The sequence below is a fragment of the Pezoporus occidentalis genome, unplaced genomic scaffold (genome assembly GCF_034315485.1).
Source record: "Pezoporus occidentalis ecotype Australia unplaced genomic scaffold, CSIRO_AGI_Poc_V1 ctg96, whole genome shotgun sequence".
Classification (NCBI taxonomy): Eukaryota; Metazoa; Chordata; class Aves; order Psittaciformes; family Psittacidae; genus Pezoporus; species Pezoporus occidentalis.
This window is the reverse complement of record NW_026916325.1, coordinates 2,675,821-2,683,263: the sequence shown is the minus strand read 5'-3', so window position 1 is coordinate 2,683,263 and position 7,443 is coordinate 2,675,821. Positions and strand designations below refer to the sequence as shown.

Genomic DNA, 7,443 nt, shown 5'->3' with positions numbered 1-7,443 from the left:
AAAACATGTACGTAGCACCTGCAAACTCTTTCTCTGGACCTGGGTGCTCTCTTGCTGCCTTCTTCCCCTCAGGGCACCTGTCCCAGGAGTCAAAGGGAGAGCGGTAGGGCAGCACACTGCGCCTCAGCATAGCGGGAGGCTGCGCAGCTTCTTGTATCCAGGCCAGGTCCCCAAAGTTACTCTCATATTCCAGGACCTTTCTTGGCATCCCGTAGTGCCGCTGGATCTTCATTTTTACAATGTGCTTCTCCAGCTGACATTTCACAGCCCTGTACAGGAAGGGTAGGTCACGTACAATGGGGAAAACCAACATGTCACGTGTTTTTTGTGGCTGAGCTGACGGAGTTGGTATCCCTCTTGAGCACATGTCCACAGCATCTGCAGACTCTTTCTGTGGGCCTTGGTGCTCTCTTGCTGCCTTCTTCCCCTGACAGCGCCTGTCCCAGCAGTCAAAGGGAGAGCGGTAGGGCAGCACACTGCACCTCAGCGTAGCGGGAGGCTGCACAACTTCTTGTATCAGGGCCAGGTCTCCAAAGTTACTCTCATATTCCAGGACCTTGCTTGGCACCCCGTAGCACCGCCGGATCTTCATTTTTACAATGTGTTTATCCAGCTGACTTTCCACATCCCTCTCCAGGAAGGGTGGGTCTTGCATGATGGGAAGCACCAACGAACTCATGTCACATGTTTTTTGTGGCTTCCATGATGGAGAAGCCGATGCTTTGGCATCCTGCAGAGTCTGATCCACCTTGGCTGGCAGGCCTTGTTTCTGCTGCAGTTTCTTTTCTGCGTTGAAGGCCTCCACGGTATTCTGGCTTTTGCGCTGTGTCATGGGCATCTCCATTTTCCTTCCTTCCATGTCCCTCTCCTCTGGAGTTGGACTGGGAGCACCCCACTGGCGCTGGAGATCCTGCTTGTGCTGATGCATGCTGCATGCCTCGAGGTATCTGTCCACTTCAACATTTCTTGCCATGATGGAAAGCCACGAGCTGTCACTCAAAGGAGACACAGAAACCTTTGAACAGGACTCATCTTCACTGTCTGTGATGGTAGTCCAGGAGCTGTTGCTCCTCTCAGACATCCCACAATCTAGCCTGTGAGGAGGAAAAAAAGACTAAGCCCAGCACTCCCCAGGACCCTGGGCCCATCTTTCCTGCACTGAAGGAGACTGCAGGCTCTGTTACTGCTGTGGGATCCCACTCACTGTGTACCCGAGTGCCCCTCCTTGCCTGCTGGGCAAAGTATCTCCCTCCGCACCCAAAAAAAGGGTGAAAAGCATCAGCTTTGTCCCATGGGGGTCATTCCCTCTCCAAGGGCATGTCCTCTCGTATTCTAGGTCCATGGATTTCCCCATACCCCCTCTAGTTGGTCACCCATGCCCCCCCCCCCCCCATCCCCTTCTCAGTGGCCTCACGTGTCTAGGTATGCGGTTATGCCCTCCGTGATTCTTATGATCTGACAGATTGTTTTATATATGGCCTTCATCTCCAGGTCTACGGAGCAGCTGCAGAGGAGCAGAGGGCACTGTCAGTAGGACCTCCCATGGCAGGAGAATACTGGAGGGGTCTGTTGTGTTCGAGGAGGGTTGGCTCCACTTACCATTTCCTTGATAGATGTGAAGACTTCAGGAAGACAAAGCCTGGTTGCAGAGGATAGAGAGTGAGTGGATGGAACATCCCCGGACAGGATGGTGGGCATATGGGGTCAGAGGGTGTCTTTGCAAGGCATCTGCCATTGCCCAGGGGCTGCTCACCTCTGGCATGTCTCTTCTTGCCATTGCGTTGGTGCTTCTTTGGTCTTCTTTCCTAAATTGGCACAAGAAGCAGTGCGTAAGAAGTGGACATTCCCCACTAGCCCAGTGCCACCCGCAGAAACCCGAGCCCATCCAGGGCCAGACCAGCCCTGTGTCTCCTGGCCCAGGCTGGTCAGGCCCCGCTGGGAAATGGCCTCCCCTGCCAGGGCGGAACCCTTCAGCCCACCCCTGGGGCTGCTCCTGGGCTCCTGCTGCATCCCAAACCCTGCCAGCCAGAGCTCGGCTCAGCACCAGCTATGACTCCTACCTGGGGCTTCCCCATGGCCACTGTGAAGCAGTAGCAAACCACCGGCAACAGAAACAGCAGGAAAAGAGGGAGGGCCACTTGGCTGAGCAACCCGCTCATTTCATAGAGCATGCCAGCTATGCCTGTAGCATGCGAGAGAGAGCCAAGGAGAGGTTGAGGAGGAGCAGCCAGACCCAGCTAGCGTCCACTTGCTCTTCCTGTCCAGCTCCAGACCCTCTCACTTCACGGGCAGCTTGGCGGCAAAGCCTGCTGTACCATGCTTGGTGCCACACATACAGCTGCTGGTGTTTGTGATGCAGGCGTGGCAGGGCTGTCACGAGCTGTGATGTCACCAGTACTCAGCTCTGGCAACGTTTCTCATGCAGGGACAGTGACAACAGGGGGAGGTGGCCCTCCCTGAGCTGAGCTCAACCGAGGGAAGTGACAAGTCTCTAGAGCACTGGACAACTGTAATCCAACCCAGTGTGAGAGAGCTCATCCTCCCTCCTCCATCGCAGCAAGGTCATCCCCAGTGTCACACTGGGAAGCACAACAGCCTCCGGAGTCCAGCAGCTGTTGGGTCCACTTTCTGCAAAACCTGACAGATTTATCCCTTCCAGTGTGGGAGTTTGGACTATAGCATTTCTATGAGTTTATACATTCTGAAGTAACTACCAGACAATCCCTGTGTAAGCTTGATGGCTGCAGGAGATGGCAAGCTGGAGGTGATAATGGCTGTGTAACAACATATAGCCCTTTTTGAACACTGTGTCCAGCTCCTGTTGGGCTCCTGTTGCTGCCGGGCTGTTTCTCTGGTTCAGTCCTGGGATACCCCAGTCTAGGCTGGATGCTGGAGGTATGAACCACGTCTGCTTCATCCACAAGTGGAGAGAAACTTCCCTGAAGAGCAGCCAGCGTCACTTGCAGTGATGAAAGTCCAGTACTCATAAGTGTCCTGGGGCTCTCCCTCCTGTTCTGATGGTAATGGCAGGCTGCATCATTGCTGTGGGGTCCCAGCAGCCGTGTGTCCAAAGCCCACTCTCTGCCTGCTAGGCACTGCATCCATCTCTGTCTCATCAAAAGGCAGGGAAACTGCAACCTCTGTGCCACAGAGGTGAATTCCTCTGTAAGAGCATTTCCCCTCACATTTTAGGGTGATGGATTTCCTCATGCCTTCTCCAAATGGTTGCTTGCAGCTATGCTCCCATCCCCTCCTCAGTGGCCTTTCATCCAGGCATCTGATTACCTCCTTGAGGCTCCTCCTGAACTGACTAAAGGAATGCAAAGCCTCAAACCAGTCATGCTCTGCTTGGAGTGTCCTTTCCTTTGACTTGCTTGGTTGAAAACTGAAGTTGTTTCATGCGCCCAGTCTGCATCACCTGTGCTGTGAGGTCTGAACCCATTCAGATGTAGTAAATGTTTGCTTCTCAGGAATTACCACACCCCACCATGATGGACAACAAATCTGCTAGTATTTGCTGACTTTGTTGCTAGGAACTGAAGTATTTTTACAATAACCTTTGCAAAATAAAGTCTATATCTGATTAGAAAGAACAAGAAAAGAAAAATGATAATTGAAGTTCAGGATGGAACTCTCATGCTGGAATAAAAAAAGCAGGGCCATCAAGGAGGACAGTGCATGAAGATGTGAGCAGCTGGCGGTGATGAATTAGAAGAGGGTAGGAAACAATCTCATGAGGGGCACGAGAGCAGCTTGGTGCCAGCAGCCGCCACGCTTGGTAGCATGTCCTGTCTGTCTGTCCTGTGGTTGCTGTAGAGTGTGCGGGTTTTGGAGTCCAGAGAGCTCAGACCACATGAGCCTGTCCTCTGCAGGCAGTTGTAGCCATTTTTAGGACTCAGGAATTACTAGGGCTGAAAGCTTGGAGATGCATTATCTGTCATTTCTTGCATAATTCTCGTTCACACACAGAAAAAGCATTACTGAATTAACAGTTAAAACGTGGCTGGCATCCCACACAGCGAATAGATTGTACACTGGTGGGCAGAAGCAGGTTTCAAAGTAGTGTATTTATTTAATTGGCAAAAATAAAAAAAAAAAGAAAAAGAAAAAGGAAGAGCTAGAAAACAATTCATGTAATTCACAGCCGATGCCTTTGATTTCTGAGCATCTCATACAAGGCCCTCCCTGTGACAAAGTAAAACAGGGGCATTTCTAGCCTGGCAACATGATCTTGAACAGCAGGATGTCACAATTTTAGCCACAGAAGTAAAAATTTTAAACTTCCGTATTACCTAAAATGGTACCTCACACATCTTCCAGAGGAGCTGAGAGGTAAGCTGCCCCTCAGTTCACCAAATGGGTTCCCCACGATTTGCATCCCCTGTCAAGGTCCTGCTTTCCGTACCATGCAAGTGGTCAGAAAATAGCTTTAGGTTTCAGGAGCTCTGTGTGTGGCCATAATCTGTCATAAACGCAGCTGCTTTTGTCATCACTGGGCTACCTTTTGACATAGCACAGGACTTCCTGGGTCTGTTGCTAGAGACTAAGCTGCCTGCTTGTACAAATCATTCCTGTCTCTTTTCTGCCTCAGAAGTCTTCTGAGCATGGACAGGAAAAACAAGTCATCCGGTAAGCAGTGGGATTAAATGGTCTTTTCCCGTGTTCGAAGCATTCATCACAAAGCTCTTCCTCTTTTAATTCGGTTACCTAACATAGACTGAACTCACATTGTAGCCTCTTCCTCAGCAGAGAATGTGGGTGAGCAGAGCTCAGGGACAGGGAGGGCTATCTCCCTACACCTGTGGGAGATGGGGCCATCAGCCCATGAGGGGGACAAGGACGCAGGGAGGCCTGACTTCAGTGCTAGGGAATGTTATGGAGCAGGTCATCCTGAGTGAGATCACAAAGCGTGTGAGAAAACACAGGAATCGGGCCCAGTCTTCCTCATGTTGGGGTGAAAATTGCGGTTTTTTTCTTGGGTACGTGTATTTCTTACTAGGTTGGAAACTGGCTGGATGGCTTAGCGCAGAGTAGTGGTAGACGGTGCCACATCTAGTTGGTGACAACTCACTAGCAGTGTTCCTCAGTATTAGGGCCACGTATCTCCTGCAGGCTAAGGGCCACGAGAGCTGCCACTGGAGAAGAGTGTCTCTCTCATGAGAAGAAACCTTCAGTTCTGTCACTGTCTCTAGACTCTGCAGGCAGTGGACTTCAGATCTTCCTTCTGGAAGAGGCCCTCAATGTCCTCACCGATTACTTGAAGACCAGGCAAGCTGCTGTGGACCTGTGGAATCAGCTGGGTCATTCCTAGGAAGACCAGAAGAGATGGCCCAGCAGGATGGGGAGACACCCCCCTGGAAAAGGAAGCATGGGGAATTAGCTGGTGGCAGCAAAGCCAGCAGCAAGACCCTGCCAGGCACCGCTGGGAAGGAACGGGGCCCTGGGACACAAGGTGACGGGCACAGCCGTCCCCTTTCTGGCCAGGCAAAGTGGGCACTGCCACAGGGCAAGGGAGCCCCACAAGGGCAATCGGGCCAGGGATCTGAGAGCCCCAGTATCTCCTAGGGGCACATGGGGCCACCAGAACTGCCACTTGAGAACAGCGTCCCTGTGCAAGAAGCAGACCACTCCATGGAAGACCAGAGCAACTCCGGTGAGGATGTGGGGACACCTGAGCTGCCGTCAAACGCGGCCGCTCCACTAACCAAAAGCTCCTCACAGGCACAAAGACCCTCCCTCGAGAAGAGACCCTCAGCTCTGCGGCTGTTTCCAGACCTTGCAGGGACCAACCCTATGACCCCATTCCTCAGTGTCCTCACTGATTACTGTGGGGGTTGGAATGTATCGAACCTGTCAGAGACCATGGGAAGGAGGAACTACAGCAGGCAATTAAGAGTGACCCGTCCCTGACTGTTATTTGGAAGATGTTGGAACTGGCAAGGAACAAGGACGTCGGAACTGGAAAGAGGATGTCGATACGAAAATCAGATAGACCTTTCACCTGATGTAACCGCAAGGGAAACACAGATGTGCTTGGCGAATTGCTTGGAGGCATATAAATATCGTGTAATCTTTGCAATAAACGATACACCTTGCACTCTACCTCTGGGGCCGTGCCTCCATCCTCACAGATTACTTCAGGACCAAGCATGCTGCGGAGGGGCTGTGCAGTCAGCTGAGGCCTTTATGGTAGGAGCAGAACCCAGACAACACAGAGCTCCCCAGTGGCTTGCAGAGCCACCGCCACAGAGGAGCCGAGAACGTCAAGGGAAGTGCTCAGGACAGAGCCAGCTCCAGGAGACTCTGCCCCCAGCGCAGCAAAGCCCCACATCTCCGCCAGATCTCCAGGCCCCGTCAGGAGCAGGAGGTCTCCCACAAGATGTGTTTCTTCTGCAGTGAGCCCAATGGAGCCTTTTCAGCTGGGGGAGGAGAGTCCCGCAAGAAGAGCCTGCAGACCCTGCGGACACATGCCTGCTATGGACACAGGCTGCACTCCACTCTGGGACAGCAGCGTTCTTGGGAGGAGCATAAGAGACACCTCAGCAGGACGGGGAGCCAGCCCCTGCAAAGGGGAGCACTGGGGAACAGCCAGCAGCACAGAGATCGTGCCGGGCAGTGCCGGGGCCGCAGGGGAGACCTCTGAGGGGATTGAGGCCTGCCCTGTGATGCCTGCCCCAGCCCTCTCCAGAAGCCTCCATAACAAACAGAAGGCAGTTGGAGCTCAGCCAATCAGGGGAGTTCACGGCAGCTCTGAGCGGATGGGAGGAGCGCGTGTCACCGTAAGCGCACCCGCCCTAGCACGCAGGAGGGCACAGAGGGTTACCAACGGCCCGTAGCAACACCCCTGAGCAACGGCCCTGAGGAACGTCCCTTAGCAACGGCCCGTAGCAACACCCCTGAGCAACGGCCCTGAGGAACGTCCCTTAGCAACGGCCCGTAGCAACACCCCTGAGCAACGGCCCTCAGCAGAGAAGAAAGTAGGCAGGGCTGGTGCAGCCCGCGGGGGGCAGAGAGGGCTCTGCCCATGCCCTAGAGCAGCGGCCCGGGCAGCACGGCTGCGGCAGGAGGCGCAGCAGAGGAAGCAGCACCTTTCCGGCCGAGCTCAGACAGGGCACATCTCGGGTACTTCCAACTCATGGGGCTGCTAGCGCTGGTCCAGTAACCCCATGTACTTACAGTACAGGGACTTCTTAAAACATGTTTGTTTTCTGGAACGAACAACAGAATCTATGTCTCCATGAATGTCACTAATATAATAGGGAGGGCGAAAAGAAGGCTTAGGAGGGACCTTATCGCTCTCTACATACAGCTACTTGAAACGAGGTTGTAGTGAGATGGGGGCTGGTCTCTTCTCCCAGGTAGCAAGTGACAGGACAAGAGGTAACGGCCTCAAGCTGCACCATGGGAGGTTTAGACTGGATGCTAGGAAAAATTTATTCGCAG

At 53.3% G+C, this 7,443-nt stretch overlaps 1 long non-coding RNA gene across 1 annotated transcript; it reads right to left on the bottom strand.

Moving 5' to 3' along the window:
* Positions 1-973: 973 nt before the first annotated feature.
* LOC134157435 (uncharacterized) lies at positions 974-2,290 on the bottom strand. The gene is made up of 3 exons (XR_009962327.1): positions 2,061-2,290; positions 1,415-1,805; positions 974-1,094 (listed from the first exon to the last, which is right to left on the bottom strand). It is a non-coding gene; the product is annotated as an uncharacterized LOC134157435 (long non-coding RNA).
* Between the last annotated feature and the right edge of the window lie 5,153 nt (positions 2,291-7,443).